A 16,472-nucleotide genomic window follows, 5' to 3' on the forward strand; every position below is an offset into this window, starting at 1 on the left:
GGGCTAATTTTTTGTATTTTTAGTAGAGACGGGGCTTCACTGTGTTAGCCAGGATGGTCTCAATCTCCTGATCTCCTGATCCGCCCGGCTCGGCCTCCCAAAGTGCTGGGATTACAGATGTGAGCCACCGCGCCCGCCCTATTTATTTATTTATTTTTTAGACGGAGTGTTGATCTTGTTGCCCAGGCTGGAGTGTAACGGCGGGATTTCGGCTCACTGCAACCTCTGCCTCCCTGGTTCAAGCAATTCTCCTGCCTCAGCCTCCTGAGTAGCTGGGATTACAGGCAGGCGCCTCCACACCCGGCTAATTTTGTATTTTTAGTAGAGAGGGGGTTTCTCCATGTTGGTCAGTCTGGTTTTGAACTCCCAAGGTCAAGTCATCCTCCCGCCTCGGCCTGCCAAAGTGCTGGGATTACAGGCGTGAGCCACCGCGCCCAGCCACTTCTGTGTTTTTAAAAAAGTGGTAAGATTTGAGTATTATACTGGGATAGAACTGAAGTGGGGGGCTTAATTTGATCTATCAGCTTATTGAAAACAAAGACCTTTTAAAAGATGGTTTTGTTAGGTTGGAGAAGTGAGTTTTAATTCTTCATTTAGTTAGCCAGCATGTTGATTTTTTTGGTGAAGTGTACTCTCTGTTTCACACCTGTCTGCTTTTTTAATGTCAGATTTTCTCAAAATTCACGTAACAATCACATTGTATGAGTACTGTTTTGAAGGTTGTCTGCTAGTCAGAATGAATGGAGATCAATGTGTAGGACATCTTTACTGATATCCAGAGGTTTACCACAAGACAAGTCACCCAACGTGGCAGAAAAACATGATAAAATTTATTAGGAAAAACTAACGCTTTTGGGGTGAACGGTTATTTTAGGTTGGTGGAATTAGGCAAGATTCCAAGAAAGGAAGACAATTTTATACGGGAGACTTTGTTAATGGTGGTCATTGTGCTAGATATTTTGGAGATAGTATTTTATTTAATCCTCATGCAAGCCGTTGATATTGGTGGCATTGTCTCTAACAAGTGAGAAAACTAAGACTCAGTAAGGTTAAATAATTTGTCCAGGGTCACTATGGTGGTGCCTACTGGATTACATCAATGGACAGATTCAAACCTAAGTCTGTGATATTTCAAAGTCCATACACTTCATTGTATCATAGGACAGTAGTTGATGGCATTTTAAATGGATCTTGAAAGAGGAGTAAAGGTCTTCTTTATCAAAACAAACAAAAATAGTAAAAATAACATAGAACGTTTGAAAATAGAAAAAAGAAAAAATCTAACCACCTTCACATCAGTTTCTGTACGGTCTTTACATATACATACTTTGTAGTGTTATTTAAAATTATAAAACACTACATCCTTTAAAAAAATGCACATTATAAAGTGGATTAAAGAAAGGAAGTCCACTCCTCTTCCCATCCTGAAAACACATACCATCCTAAGCAGTAAACACTGTTGAGAACAATCGGAAGCATGTATAAAGGTTTTTTTTTTTCTTTTCCTTTTAAGTTATGTATATTTTGGTACATTCCATATCATTTTGCAGTTTTCTTGTTTTGATTCCTCAGTGGAGCACGAGCATGTATCTTCTTAAGAACATGCAGATTCATGTCTTGGGATTTTTGTGAAATGATACTTGAAAAGTACTTAAAACAATGCCTACCTCCTAGAATGCACTCAATAATTATTAGCTGATGTATTTGTTATCTTTTTACTCTATTTCATTCTTGTTAATGGTTAGCAAGTGTTATATAATTTGGGTATAGTGTAGTTTATTTTTGTAACCACTTAAATTATCCAACATTTTTGCTACTGGAAATTATCCTTGCATAACTGTATGGGTTTTCCTGTAAGATGCATTTCTTTTTTTTTTTTTTTGAGACAGCATTTCACTCTTGTTGCCTAGGCTGGGGCGCAATGGTGCCATCTTGGCTCACCTCATCCTCCGCCTCCTGGGTTCAAGCGATTCTCCTGCCTCAGCCTCTTGAGTAGCTGGGATTACAGGTATGCACCCCCAAGCCCGGCTACTTTTGTATATTTAGTAGAGATGGGGATTCTCCACATTGGTCAGGCTGGTCTCGAACTTCCAACCTTAGGTGATCCGCCCCCGCCTCGGCTTCCCAAAGCGCTGGGATTACAGGCGGCAGCCACGGCGCCCAGCCTGTAAGATACATTTCTAGAAATGAAATTTTCAGGTCAGAGGATAAACATTTTTAATTTACTAAGATATTGTTAACATCTAAAAATGTGACAGTTTACCATTGTCCCTGTGTATGAGAGTGCTCGTTTCTTCACATCCTTGCTTATATCAGATATTATTACTCTTTTGCGTATTATGTGAAATAATGGGGAATACACAATTCTACCTAGTTTGGGATAGTGTACAGAGATTTTTGTATCTTATTTTTCAGTGTAACCTTTATTTTTACATGGACAGGAATTTGGCCAAATTCCTGTCCATGTAAAAATAAATGTCCCATTTAGCGGAAAAATAGGGGTCCCATTTAGAAGGCAAAACTTCAGGAGAAACAAGAGAAGCTTATTTCTGGAATAGCAGACGGCACATTGTTATTACAGTATAGGGAAAAAAAGTCCTTGAAATTTGGGTTGTGCAGAAAAGTATAAAACATTAAGTGTTGAGTGCCTTTGCTCCTTAATCTAATAATTCTTGGGAAGCCACCGAGTGTTTTGTGGGGAGAGGAGAGATATAATGAGAATTGTACCTTAGGAAAATAATCCTGTGTTAAGGAGATACAGAAACAGGGAGACCAATTGAAAGTGTTTTATTAATCTGGGTGAAGGTAAGGAAGTCTTCATGCTTGGAGGTGGTGGCAGAAAGGAAAACAGTAGACAAATGTAATAGAATGGAAAGTAGAAGAGAGTTGCAAGAGGGATAGGTAGAGTGCAGAATTGGTGGAGGTAGAATCTGCAGAGCTTGGGTGCAAGTTGGGGACCAAAAGAGTGTTTGGAATCCAATCCTGAGAGTTCAGGGTTTGAAATCCTGCTGATGAGAAATGTGTTGACAGACCACCATCACATTAGGAAAGTGAGGTTCAAGAACTAGTCTGGAGGAAAAAACGAATTCCACTTCAGACAAATTAAGTTTTTCGTCATCTAAACAGAAGTCCATACCCAGTTGGAAATCTGTGTCACAGCATTGTAGAGCTGTGGGGTGGAGCAATTGAAAGATTTAAGAAATACTATCCTAGAGGTTATAATTGAGGCTGTGGAAGTGATGATCCTACAGAGAAATAGGGCAAAAAAGAGAAAAAAGAAAAAAAAAAAGAAAAAAAAAGACAAAAAAAAGCCGAGTGAAAAAGTCTTGGAGAAGGATATCTTCATGAAAGAGACGTAAAAGAGGAACCAGACTTCATTAAAATATTTTTACAATGACTATTTCTGACATTTGATTTCTGTTCTAGTTAGACTTCCTTACTGCCTCCAAAAAATGTGGCAGAAAAACGTGATAAACTTTATTAGGAAAAACTGACGCTTATGGAGTTTCTGCGGAGAGAGCAGTCCCCCCAGAAGTCCATTCTCACTTTTTTCTTTCTACCTTTGATTCTCCCATTGCTCCAATTCAAATCATGCTTATTCAGAATCCCTCTTTCTCCATAATGCCTTATTTACTTACCATGTCAGCCTTAAGGGTCTGATTTGAAGCTATGGATAGTTTGGTGATCAAAACCTCACAAAGTAGGCCAGAGGCCATACTTTTCACCTCTCATTTTCTGTAACTCCTATTTTACATATGGGGACAATAATACCTCCCATAGCTCCCTAGGTTGTTGTGAGGAATGCATACTAAGTCCTTGACATGATGTCTAATATGTTGTAAGCCCTTAGTAATTGTTAGCTCTTCTACTATTATTTCTTCCATACCTCTGAATTACTATAATGAAATGCAGTTTTAAAATTTCTGTCCCAGTGTGATCATAGGCACTATTTATTTTTATAAGCTCTGTGAGCTTCAGTTTCCATACCAGTAAAAAACAACAACAACAACAACAACAACAAAAACCCTTGTATGTTTCTTCCAAGGATTAGCATTCATACATGTAAAGCAGGACTGTAATGACTGGAATAGAGCAGGCACTTAATAAATAATAACATTATTAAATTATAGGTTAATAGTATTTGCTATTGTTTTATCTCTTAGTTTTGGGTCTTTAGAGAAGGGGCCATTCCACTTAGCTCTGAATTTTATTTTAAGGAAAGAATTATTGTGAGGGCTACATGGAGTGATTCAAATGAAACCTGTATATCATGTAATAAGATATTTGTTTCCAATCATGTTTCCAGAAAATTAATAAAGAAAATGGAAAAATTGGTCAGGTGAGGTGGCTTACGTCTGTAATCCTAAGACTTTGGGAGGCCGAGCGGGAGGATTGCTTGAGCTCAGGAGATCAAGACCAGCCTGGGTGACATAGTGAGACCCTGTCTCTACAAAAAAATTTAAAAATTAGCTGGGCGTGGTGGTATGCACCTGTGGTCCCAGCTACTCGGAGGGTGAGGTGGGAGGATTGCTTGAGTCTGATACGTGGAGGTTGTAGTGAGCTGAGAGATCGCACCACTGCTCTCTATCCTGGGTGCCAGAGTGAGATGAGACCCTCCCCCCATCCCCCCAAAACAAAATTAAAAAGAAAATTGAAAGATTACTTGCTGATGGTGCTGTGATTAGAGAAACTAGGATTAGATTGTAGAGTTTCAAATTACTTTTTTTTCGAGTGTTTTTTTCTTCCTTTCCCCTTACTTTGTCTTACTTTCACTCAAACTCTAAAATATTTTTCAGAAGTCTTTCCTACTGACCAGGCATGGTGGCTCATTCCTATAATCCCAGCACTTTGGGAGGCCAAGGCAGGTGTATCACCTGAGGTCAGGAGTTCAAGACCAGCCTGGCCAACATGGTGAAACCCCGTCTCTACTAAAAATACAAAAATTAGCCGGGCATGGTGGCAGGTGCCTGCAATTAATCCCAGCTACTTGGGAGGCTGAGGCAGGAGAATTGCTTGAACCTGGGAGGCAGAGGTTGCAGTGATCTGAGATCACACCATGGTACTGCAGCCTGGGTGACAGAGTGAGACTCTGTCCCCCCCCCCAAAAAAAAAAACAAAAAGAAAAAAGAAAAGAAGTATTTCCTACCATCTTAAGTTGTCAGATCTGACAGATCTTAAACTGGTATTGAATGTGCCACTTTTATGCCCTTTGTCTTTTAGAACCTTCTCTGAAAATGTCATAACGCTGATTGTTAATTAAAAAAAATCATTTTTTCTTCACTTCCTTCTGTGAAAATGGAGTCTGAAACATTTTTATCTGGGGAAGTGGAAATACTTGACCTATTTTTCAATTTCCCTATAATTTGAGATTCAGCTATCAAAGTCATCTTAGTTTTTGGTGTAGAAGTTTTCTATGTAGGTAAAATTAAATTACTAGAAAGAAAAGGAGCATATTTTCTGAAATATTTTACGTTTGAACAAATCAAATACAGATGCAAGAAACATGCAAAAATCTCAGTTTATCTAAGCCCAGTAGTTTTCAGAAAAAATTAGTACATATTGAGGAGATGGAAAGTTAATAGTGATGTTATAAATAGTGGCAATTACCACTTATTCACAACTTATGTTTTCAGGCATCTATGGATCTTTACATTCATTCTTTCTGGAGCTTTAGTTCTGTGAAATAAATCTCTACATTGCTATTCAGTCTCTTATAAAGCAGATTTAACATTCTGAATTAGGTAGGTGAACTTAGATTTCAACCTTTGTCCCAATAGCTCCCCACTCACATTGTTTGTCCCTGTGAAACATGGATCCTTGCTGGACCTGTTTACTTTTCACCTTCTCTCTAAACAGGGAACAGTGATGAAGAGTGAAAAGAACATGGCTATTGCAGTTAGATTTTGGTTCAAATCCTAAGTATGCGTGATTTAGGGTATATTCCTTAACCTCAGTTTCCTCATCTCTAATATGAAGAGAAATCTGCTGCTTATAAAGATTCCATCAGACGTGGTCTCTAACTGCCAGGTCATCACCAAGTGTTCATTTCTTTTCCTCTTTTTCTATGTCTCCTTTCCTTCAACTCTACGATAAAACTACAATCCTTTTCTTTCCCTTTGTCCCAAAAGTTTTATTGCTGTCTGTATATATCTTGTGCTTAGTCTTAACTTGCTGACTCTATCAATCTCCTTATCCTTCTGTGGTTTTACCTATTTTTCTAAAAGTCTTCCTACCTAATTCTGCAACTCAACAGGTGAACACCTATTTCCACCTCTATCCTCAGTCTAGGTTTTTGGTGACAGTGCTAAGCTCACCAGGTTTGCCCCAAATCCTAGATGAAATGCTGAGCTAACAAATTTACACTGTCCCCAGATTATTGGGGGAACCCACCCCCAATATTTCAACATAGGTTCTTTATATTTTCCATAAGTGTCGGCCAGCTGAGAAATAAAGAGGGACAGTATAAAGAGAGGAATTTTACAGCTGGGCTGCGGGGGGTGACATCACCTATCTGTAGGACCGTGATGCCCGCCTGAGTCTCAAAACCAGCAAGTTTTCATTAAGGGTTTCAAAATGGGAGGGGATGTAAGAACAGGGAGTAGGTACAAAGATCACATGCTTCAAAGGGCAAAAAGCAGAACTACTAATAAGGGTCTAACAAAGATCACATGCTTCTGAGGGAACAGGACAAAAGGCAAAAGCAGAACTGCTGATAAGGATCTATGTTCAGCAGTGCACCTATTGTCTTGATAAACATCTTAAACAACAGAAAACAGGGTTCAAGAGCAGAGAACTGGTCTGACCACAGATTTACCAGGGTGGAGTTTTTCCCCACCCTAGTAAGCCTGAGGGTACTGCAGGAGACCAGGGCGTATCTCAGTCCTTATCTCAACCACATAAAACAGGTATTCCCAGAGTGGCCGTTTATAGACCTCCCCCCAGGAATGTATTCCTTTCCCAGGGTATTAATATTAATATTCCTTGCTAGGATAAGAATTTAGCTATATTTTCCCTACTTGCACTTCCGTTTATAGGCTCTCTGCAAGAAGAAAAATCTGGCTCTTTTTGCCTGACTCCACAGGCAGTCAGACCTTATGGTTGTCTTCCCTTGTTCCATAAAAATCATTGTTATTCTGTTCTTTTTCAAGATGCACTGATTTCATATTGCTCAAACACACGTGTTTTACAATCAATTTGTACAGTTAACACAATTATCACAGTGGTCCTGAGGTGACGTACATCCTCAGTTTATGAAGATAACAGGATTAAGAGATTAAAGACAGGTGTAAGAAATTATAAAAGTATTATTTGGGAACTGATAAATATCCATATTAAAATGAAATCTTCACAATTTATGTTCCTCTGCCATGGCCCCAGCTGGTCCCTGCATTTGGGGTCCCTGGCTTCCTGCAACACCAGATTAGTTTCTCACTCAGTTTGGAATTTCAATTTCATTTTCTAATAGAAGCAATATGTGAAAGAAAACCAAAAACTTGACCTCAGTTCATTATGCCAAGAGGAAGAAATTAAGCTGAAAGCTGAGTCATGCAAGCAACTGCCTTTCCTTTTGTTTCAAAGAAGAGAGCTACAGATAAAAGGTTAGATATCTCCACAAGATAGTTACCTTATCTTACGTAAAGTGCCAGCTTACTGAGCATAAGCCAATACATACTTGACTATTCCCCTACCTGCTCATTTTGTCTTGGAACATGTGAATGACATGTTCCAAGCCCACTTTCCCCTCCAGCCCACTTTTCCCCTTTAGATGTTGAAGTCCTCAAAGTCATCTTGGGAGAAAGGCACAGACAATAGACTGTTTCTGTGATTCTGTGTTTTCTTTTTTTTTTTTCTCTCCCAGGCATTGTCCTTAGCCTGGCAAAATATATTTCTAAGTTGATTAAAACCTGTCCTATATACTTTTTGGTTTCCAAATATTATAAATGGTGGTTCTGTTTTCAGGCCAAAAGCCTAGAAATAAAAGCATGTTTAAGACATAAATTAATTAAAATGTATTGCACTTGTGCCAAAATAAAAGAAAATAATGCCATTGTATTTCTCATAATAAAATAAAATGAAAACAGTATTTAGTTGGAAGCGGCTATTTACCTTAAACATTTGCAACCAATGGAAATTCTGAAAGGAGCTTCCAAGTGACTTAAGGATTGCTGCATTTTTATATTATGGGTAGTTAAACAACAACCTTTATCATACAGAAGATTACTGTGAGAATGCTGATATATGAGCCATATTTATACTTTTTGTCCAGACTCACAAGTGGAATGAAGTGAGAATAAGGCATTTTCCTTTTGATAAATCCAGCTCCTATCTCCAAAAATTTTCCCTGTTGCTTAGCCTGTTTGTTCCTTTGATTCTGAGAACTTTTCTTTTTTACTAAAATTCTTGATACTCCTAATTTAGAATTTGATTCAAGGCTGAAACTTAAGGGTCTATGCATGCCATAAAGTAATGTTCATCAGATTGCAGGTTAAGATCCATTGGTAGATTGTGAAACAATGCAGTAGGGTGTAACCAGCATAAAACAAAAAAGGAAGAAATAGGAAACATATACATCTATAACAAGTAGTAAAGGTAAATAATGTTTCATGAAATGTTTGTTGGGCTATAATGTAAAAATATTTCTTACTTTGGATGTAGTAAACAAAAATTAAAACCACTATATATTGCAAAAAAAAAAAAGACACCCTTTTCTAAATTATGTAGATATTTTATAGTGAATTATTTTGGCTAAGTTTTTGCTTTTTTGCATCTCATTCTTCATAATTAAGAATTCCTTGCTGCTTCATACCTATGCATTAATTAAGACTCAGTACATGCTTCACTCATATCTTAGGTAATGTAGGGTGGGTGTAACTGGGCTGAGTTCCCACAGTTTTTTTGTATGCATGTCAACTTTTGAACTCCTTTGATGCTTTAATTTAAAATAAATGACTAACAAGAGCTAGAACTTGAATGCAATATAACTAGACATGATTCACTATTTGCTAGCTTAATCATCTGACATGGTTTTAAAAGATAGTTTTCCTCCTTTTTTCTTATTCTCACATGTTCTTAGAGTTGCACAATACTAAGACGTTTAATGACCGATTTATTTTAAAAAGTCTTTTGTTAACACATACTCCTTTTTCCAATGACTTTCCTACATCTAAATATTTTTGATTGAATTCTAGTTTTGTCTGAATTTTTACTTTGTAATAAATATAGTCTCATGATTAACATCACTTGCTCCTGTGGCCCACAATCAAATAATAATTACATTTTCATCTAAGTACAAGAATTTTATATTTACATAATAAAAAATATACTTGCTTTGAGGTTTTATCTTTATGTGAGATATATGTAGAACATGGTGTAAGCAGTCATCATACCCTTTTACTAAGCACTTGTCTTTCAGGTAAGAAAGAAAACTGTATAAATCTCATCACGTTTGGGAATATTTTATTTAGAGAATCAGGATAACTGCTCTTTTAGTCTTCTAAAATAATAAATCTCTGTCTTGGGTGGACAAAATAAATCTTTTTTGTTTTATCTTCTATTTTGTATAGACAATAGAATGTGAATATTAATTTAAGAAAATCACACATAATTGGTAGGAGTCCTTTCTGTGCTTAAAGGATGATTTCATAATGTAATAGCTCATTGTTGACAATCTATAATTTTAAGTTAAATGTTTCCATGATTAACTCCTATTCTGTCATAATTATGTGATCTGTTAGTATAGGTTGACTAATGAATTAATGTATCCGTTTGAAAAATAGTTGTACTTTAAAACATTAACTGGAAAACCATAATTAGCTATTATAATGAAAATAGAACTTTACCTTGAACAGTCAGCATTTGACAGAGGATAAAGAAGTTGCCATTGTACAGGTTCCTCTCTGACCTTGTTATATTTTCCTAATCGATGATGGGTGGTGGTGTCTTAGTCACTTCCCTTTTTTGTCTTATACTTCTTGCTCAAGTAATTCCCAATATGCTTTTCCACTTTGCTTTTCTAAAATCATACAATAGTAGAATTGAAGGTGGCCTTGAATTTCTTCTGGTTCACTTGGTGTATTTCCAACTGATGAAACAGATTTAGTGACTTGGTTGATGCTGTTCAGCTGTTTAGTGCATAGCAGAGACTCCATATCAAGTTTTTGTTTTTGTTTTTTTTTTTCCATTTTCACTGACAGAAAGTTAGTGCCAAATAAATATTTGTTAAACTGAAGTAACTATTTTCACTATACCATTCTTTAGGTAAGTGGCACATGACTACATTTAATCTTCTTAATAATGATGAAGTCGATTAAATAGTGATGTTCCTTCTCTTCCTTTCCTCCCTCTCTCTGTTCCTCCCTCCCTTTCTCTCTGTCTCCCTCCAACCCCAGGCTGGAGTGCAGTGTCACAATCATAGCTCACTGCAGGTTTGATCTCTTGGGTTCAAGGAGCCCACCTCCCACCTCAACCTCTTGAGTAGCTGAGACTACAGGCATGCCACTGTGCCTGATTATTATTATTATTATTTTTTAATTTCTGGAGAGACGGGGTCTCCCTTGTTGCCCAGGCTGGTCTCAAACTCCTGGCTTCAAGCAATTCTCCTGCCTTTGTCTCCCAAAGTGTTGGGATTATAGGTGTGAACTGCTGTACCTGGCTGCAGTTATTTCCTTAAATATTCTGTTTCCTATAATAATCAACCATTATTATTATTATTTTTTTCTCCACGGAGAAATCTTAAGCTCCTTTTATGTTGTAGATATTTTTCAAAAGTTCTCAGTTGGCTCATTTGTTTCTTTCATTCCTCCTTAAATGAAAAGAATTCTCCCCAGCTTTCATGTTTGCTAAATAGTGGGGTATATGGTACTCTTGGACCCTATGCTGTTTACTTAGCAGCTCCTGGCATTAGGTGCAGGGCTGGTTAAAGTGTGTATCTCCCAGCACAATATCTGGGGTTTAACAGGAATTCCTGTAGTTTAATTTAGTGAGGGATTTGTTTATGTAACTATATATGCGTTTAATGCTGTAAATTTCCCCTTAAGCACTGCTTTTGCTGCATCCCACAAATTTATTCTCTTAAATTTATTGAGTTGTATCTTATGGCCCAGAATGTAGTCTATCTTGGTGAACATTCCATGTGAGCTTGAGAAGAATGTGTATTCTGTTGTTGGCTGAAATAGTCTACAGATATCCATTATATCCAGTTGACTGATGTTGTTGAATTCACCCATGTCCTTAATGATTTTCTGCCTTCTGGATCTGTGCATTTCTTTCTCTCTCTCTCTCTGTCTTTGAGACAAGGTCTCACTCTCTGTTGCTCAGGCAGGAGCGCAGTGGTGTGGTGTGACCATAGCTTACTGCAACCTTGAACTCCTCTGTTCAAGTCATCCTTCCTCCTAAGCCTCTTGAGTATTTGAGACTACTTGTGTAGTCCACTGCACCCAACTATTTATTTACTTATTTATTTGTTTGTTTGTTTTTACAGACAGTCTCATTATGTTGCCCAGGCTGGTCTCGAACTCCTGGTCTCATGTGATCTTCCCACCTTGGCCTAGCAAAGTGCTGGGATTATAGGCGTGAGCCACGGTACCCAGCCTGGATCTGTCCATTTCTTTTTTTTTTTTTTTTTTGAGACGGAGTCTCGCTCTGTCACCCAGGCTGGAGTGCAGTGGCCGGATCTCAGCTCACTGCAAGCTCCGCCTCCCGGGTTCACGCCATTCTCCTGCCTCAGCCTCCCGAGTAGCTGGGACTACAGGCGCCCGCCACCTCGCCCGGCTAGTTTTTTGTATTTTTTTTAGTAGAGACGGGGTTTCACCGTGTTAACCAGGATGGTCTCGATCTCCCGACCTCGTGATCCGCCCGTCTCGGCCTCCCAAAGTGCTGGGATTACAGGCTTGAGCCACCGCGCCCGGCCGGATCTGTCCATTTCTAATAGTGGATTCATCTATTTCTCCATATAGTTCTATTAGTTTTTGCCTCACTTATTTTGGTGCTGTATTGTTAGGTGCATACACATTCAGGATTGTTATGTCTTCTTGGAGAACTGACCCTTTTATTATCAGGTAAAGCTCTCTTTATCTCTGATAAATTTCCTTGGTTTGAAGTCTGCTGTCTGAAATTAATGTAGCTACTCCTGCTTTCTTTAAATTAGTGTTAACATAGTATATTTTTCTCTATCCATTTTAATCTATTAAAAGTAAATGTGTCTTTATATTTAAAGTGGGTATCCTGTAGAAAACATGTAATAGGTTCTGCTTCCTGATCCACTTTGACAATCTGTCTTTTAATTGCTACATTTAGACAATTGACATTTAAAGTGATTAGTAATATAGAGGGACGGCTCTTTTTTTTTTTTTTTTCCCAGAGTCTTGCTCTGTCACCCAGGCTGGAGTGCAGTGGCATGATCAAGGCTCACTGCAAGCTCCGCCTCCCGGGTTCACGCCATTCTCTTGCCTCAGCCTCCTGAGTAGCTGGGACTACAGGCGCCCACCCACAAGGCCCAGCTAATTTTTTTGTATTTTTTTAGTAGACCCGGGGTTTCACCAGTTAGCCAGGATGGTCTCGATCTCTTGATCTCGTGATCCACCCTCCTTGGCCTCCCAAAGTGCTGGGATTATAGGCGTAAGCCACCGTGCCCGGCCAGGGATAGCTTGTTTTATGGCACTTCACTTTATTGTGCTTTGCAGATATTGTGTTTTTTTACAAATTGAAGGTTTGTCTTTTTTAAAAAAATTAAATTATAAAAAAAGTATAAAATCATTAAAAAAAGAAAAAGGGTCTTGTTATGTTGCCCAGCCAGGCTGGTTTCGAAATCCTGGGCTCAAGCAATCTTCCTGCCCTTCCCTCCCAAAGTGCTGGGATTATAGGCATGAGCCACCGCACCCTGCCTTTTTTTTTTTTTTTTTTTAATTGAGACAGAGGTCTTGCTTTATTACCTAGGGTGGAGTGCAGTGGTGTGATCATAGCTCACTGCCACCTTGAATTTTTGGGCTCAAAGGATCCTCCTGCCTTAGCCTCTTAAGTGACTGGGGTCATAGGCATGTGCCACAACAGCCAGCTAATTTTTAAATTTTTTTGTAGAGATGAGGTCTCACCATGTTGCCCAGGCTGGTCTCGAACTCCTGAACTCAAGGGATCCTTCATCCCCAGCCTCTCAAAGTGTTGGGATAATAGGGGTGAGGTTCCCTTGAGCCCAGGGTTTGGAGGCCAGCCCCCTTGTCCTGTGCCTGGCTACAAATTGAAGGCTTGTGGCAACTCCTCGTTGAGCAAGTCTGTCGGCACCATTTTTCCAGCAGCACGTGCTCACTTTGTGTCTCTATGTCACATTTCGGTAAATTTCTATTTTGTTATTTATTATTTGTTATTTTTATTTTTAATTAAAAAATAGAGATGGGGATCTCATTATATTGCCCAGGCCGGTCTTGAACTACTGGGCTCAAGTGATCCTCCCAAAATGCTGGAATTACAGGTGTGAGCCACCACGCTTGGCCACACTTTTGTAAGTTTATAAACTTTTTCATTATCTGTTATGGTGATCTGTGATCAGTGATCTTTGATGTTTCTATTGTTTTGTAGAGACACAAACTGCACCCGTATAAGATGGCAAATTTAATTGATAACTGTGTGTCTTCCGACTGCTCTACCAACTGGCTATTCTTCAATCTCTCTCCTCCTCAGGCCTCCCTATTCCCTGAGGCACAACAATATTGAAATTGGGCCAATTAAGAACTCTATAGGCCGGGCGGGGTGGCTCACGCCTGTAATCCCAGCACTTTGGGAGGCCGAGGTGAGTGGATCACGAGGTCAGGAGATCGAGATCATCCTGGCTAACACGATGAAACCCTGTCTCTACTAAAAATACACAAAAATTAGCAGGGCGAGGTGGCAGGCGCCTGTAGTCCCAGACACTCGGGACGCTGAGGCAGGAGAATGGCATGAACCCGGGAGGCGGAGCTTGCAGTGAGCCGAAATGGCGCCACTGCACTCCAGCCTGGGCCACAGAGCCAGACTCTGTCTCAGAAAACAAAACAAAAACAAAAACAAAAACAAAAACAAAAAACCCTGTAATGGCCTGTCAGTATTCAAGTGAAAGGAAGAGTCATATGTCTTTCACTTTCAATCAAAAGCTGGAAATGATTAAGCTTAGTGAGGAAGGCATGTCAAAAGCCCAGACTGGCTGAAAATTAGGCCTCTTGTTCCAGTCAGCCAAGTTGTAAATGCAAACAGGAAGTTCTTGAAGAAAATGGTTACTCCAGTGAACATACGAATGATAAGAAGGCAAAACAGCCTTATTGTTGATATGGAGAACGTTTTAGTGGTCTGGATAGAAGAGCAAACCAATCACATTTCCTTAAGCCAAAGTCTAGTCCAGAGCAAGGTCCTACCTTTCTTTAATTCTATGAAGGCTGAGAGAGGTAGGTCCCTAAGAGAGAGGTCCCTGCTCTATCTCACCATCCCTTATATCTTGTCATTTATTTTGCTGATATAGAAGCATATGAAAATAAGCATACATAAGCATCTACAGAGAATTATAAGTATTATTATTTCAAACAAACTTTCATGTTAGATTAAGTGGAAGAAAAGCATTTTTACTTTACCTTGACTTATTTCTTCTCCAATGCTCTTCTTTCTTTATGTAGATCTGAATTTCTGACCTTTATTGTTTTCCTTTCCTCTTAAGAATTTCTTTTCACTTTTCTTGCAAGATAGGTCTTACTGGCAACACATTCCCTCAATTTTTGTTTGTCTGAGAAAGTCTTCATATTTCTTCTTCACTTTTGAGAGATAATTTCTTGGGGTATAGAAGTCTATACTTTTCTCTCAACACTTTAAATTTTCTCTCAACACTTTAAATATTTCACCCTACTCTCTTCTTGCTTGTGTGGTTTCTGAGCAAAAGTCAGATATAGTTCTTATCTTTGTTCCTATCTTTTTCCTCTGGCTTCTTTCAGGATTTGAAAAAAAACTTAGATTTCTGTAGTTTGAAAATGATATGCCATATTAATCAGGGTTTTCCAAAGTGACAGAATAAAATAAGATTTTATTTATATTTATTATAGATATTTATTATGGAAATTGACTTGTGATTCTGAAAGCCCACGAGTCTCAAAATCTGCTGTCTACAAGCTGGAGAACCAGGAAAGCTGCTGGGGTAGTTCAGTGTAAGCCCAAAGGCCTAAGAACCAGGTCAGCCCATAGTGTACCTCCTGGTCAGGTCTGAGGGCCTTGGGTTGGGGAAAGGATTGCTGGTGTAAGTCCTATGGTTTTAAGACCCCAGGACCAGGAGCCTTGATGTTTGAGTGCAAGAGGAGGGATATCTCAGATCAAGAAGAAAGAGTAATTCCCTCGTCTTCTGCTTTTTTATTCCATTTAGGCCCTCAGAGGATTAGATGATACTTACCCGCTTTGGTGAGGTGATCTTTGTTACCCAGTTTCCTGATTGAGATGCTAACTTCTTTCAGAAATACACTCATAGACACTCCAGTATTTTATCAGCTATTAGAACATCCCTCAGCCCAGTCAAGTTGACATATAAATTAACCATCATATATACCTAGATGTAGGATTTTTTTTTTTTTTTTGTATTTATCCCACTTGGTATTGTGTGTCTGATAATAGTTTGGGGGAAATTCTCAGTCATTATTGTTTCAAATAATTCTCCTGTTTCCTTCCCTCTTCTCCTTCTGAAATTCCTATTCCATGTATGTTGTAGCTTTTGTAGTTCCACAGTTCTTGGATCTGTTCTCTTTTTTTCAGTCTTTTTGTTTTTTCTTTTCAGTTTGGTATTTTTCTATTAAGATATCTTCAAGCTAAGAGATTCTTATCTCAGATATGTCCAGTCTACCCATAAGCCCATACTTCACTTCTTTTAAAGTGTTTTTGATCTCTAGCATTTCTTTTTGGTTCTGAGAATTTCCATCTCTGTGCATTTGTTCTTATGTACCATCTACTTTATCCATTAAAGCATTTAGTATCTTAATCATAATGTTTTAAATTCCTGGTCTAATAATTCCAACATCTCCATCATATCTAAGTCTGGTTCTGAGGCTTGCCCTGTTTCTTCAAATTGTGTTTTCTGACTTTCAGTATGCCTTGTAATTTGTTCTTAATAACTGGACATGATGCAGTGGGTAAAAGGAACTGCTGTAAATAGGCCTTTAATGATGTGGTGGTAAGGAGTGGGAGGAGGAGAACTGTTCTCTGTAGCCCCATGAATAGACCTCAGTCTTTTAGTGAGCTTATGCCCCTGAAGTGTGAACCTCACAACTGCTTCAAGGTTCTTCCCCCACTTAGGTGAAACAGGATGGCTAATGTGGGCAGGAATTGGGTATTTCCCCTCCTCCAGGTCGTATAGACTCTGATAAAACCCCAGCAAGTTAGGCTGCAGTTAAATATTTGCTCCTGATTGACAGAACTAAAAACACAATAATTTTTTCTAGTGATTCTAAGGCTGCTATTATTTTTGTCTATGACCAGAT

At 38.6% G+C, this 16,472-nt stretch overlaps 1 protein-coding gene across 7 annotated transcripts in view; it reads left to right on the forward strand.

Annotated features, from left to right (window-relative positions):
• The window catches only part of LOC105485457 (ferric chelate reductase 1), a 138,695-nt gene that overhangs the window by 78,847 nt on the left and 43,376 nt on the right, over positions 1–16,472 (forward strand). Inside the window, exon 1 of one of the 7 annotated variants that reach the window (XM_071073931.1) lies at positions 1,938–2,008. The exons of the other annotated variants lie outside the window; for them this stretch is intronic. The gene's annotated coding sequence lies outside the window, so the exon portion shown is untranslated. Of the gene's footprint in view, positions 1–1,937; positions 2,009–16,472 lie in introns of those variants that run through there. 7 annotated transcript variants of the gene reach the window in all.

Source organism: Macaca nemestrina, chromosome 1 (assembly GCF_043159975.1).
Source record: "Macaca nemestrina isolate mMacNem1 chromosome 1, mMacNem.hap1, whole genome shotgun sequence".
In the NCBI taxonomy this organism is placed as follows: Eukaryota; Metazoa; Chordata; class Mammalia; order Primates; family Cercopithecidae; genus Macaca; species Macaca nemestrina.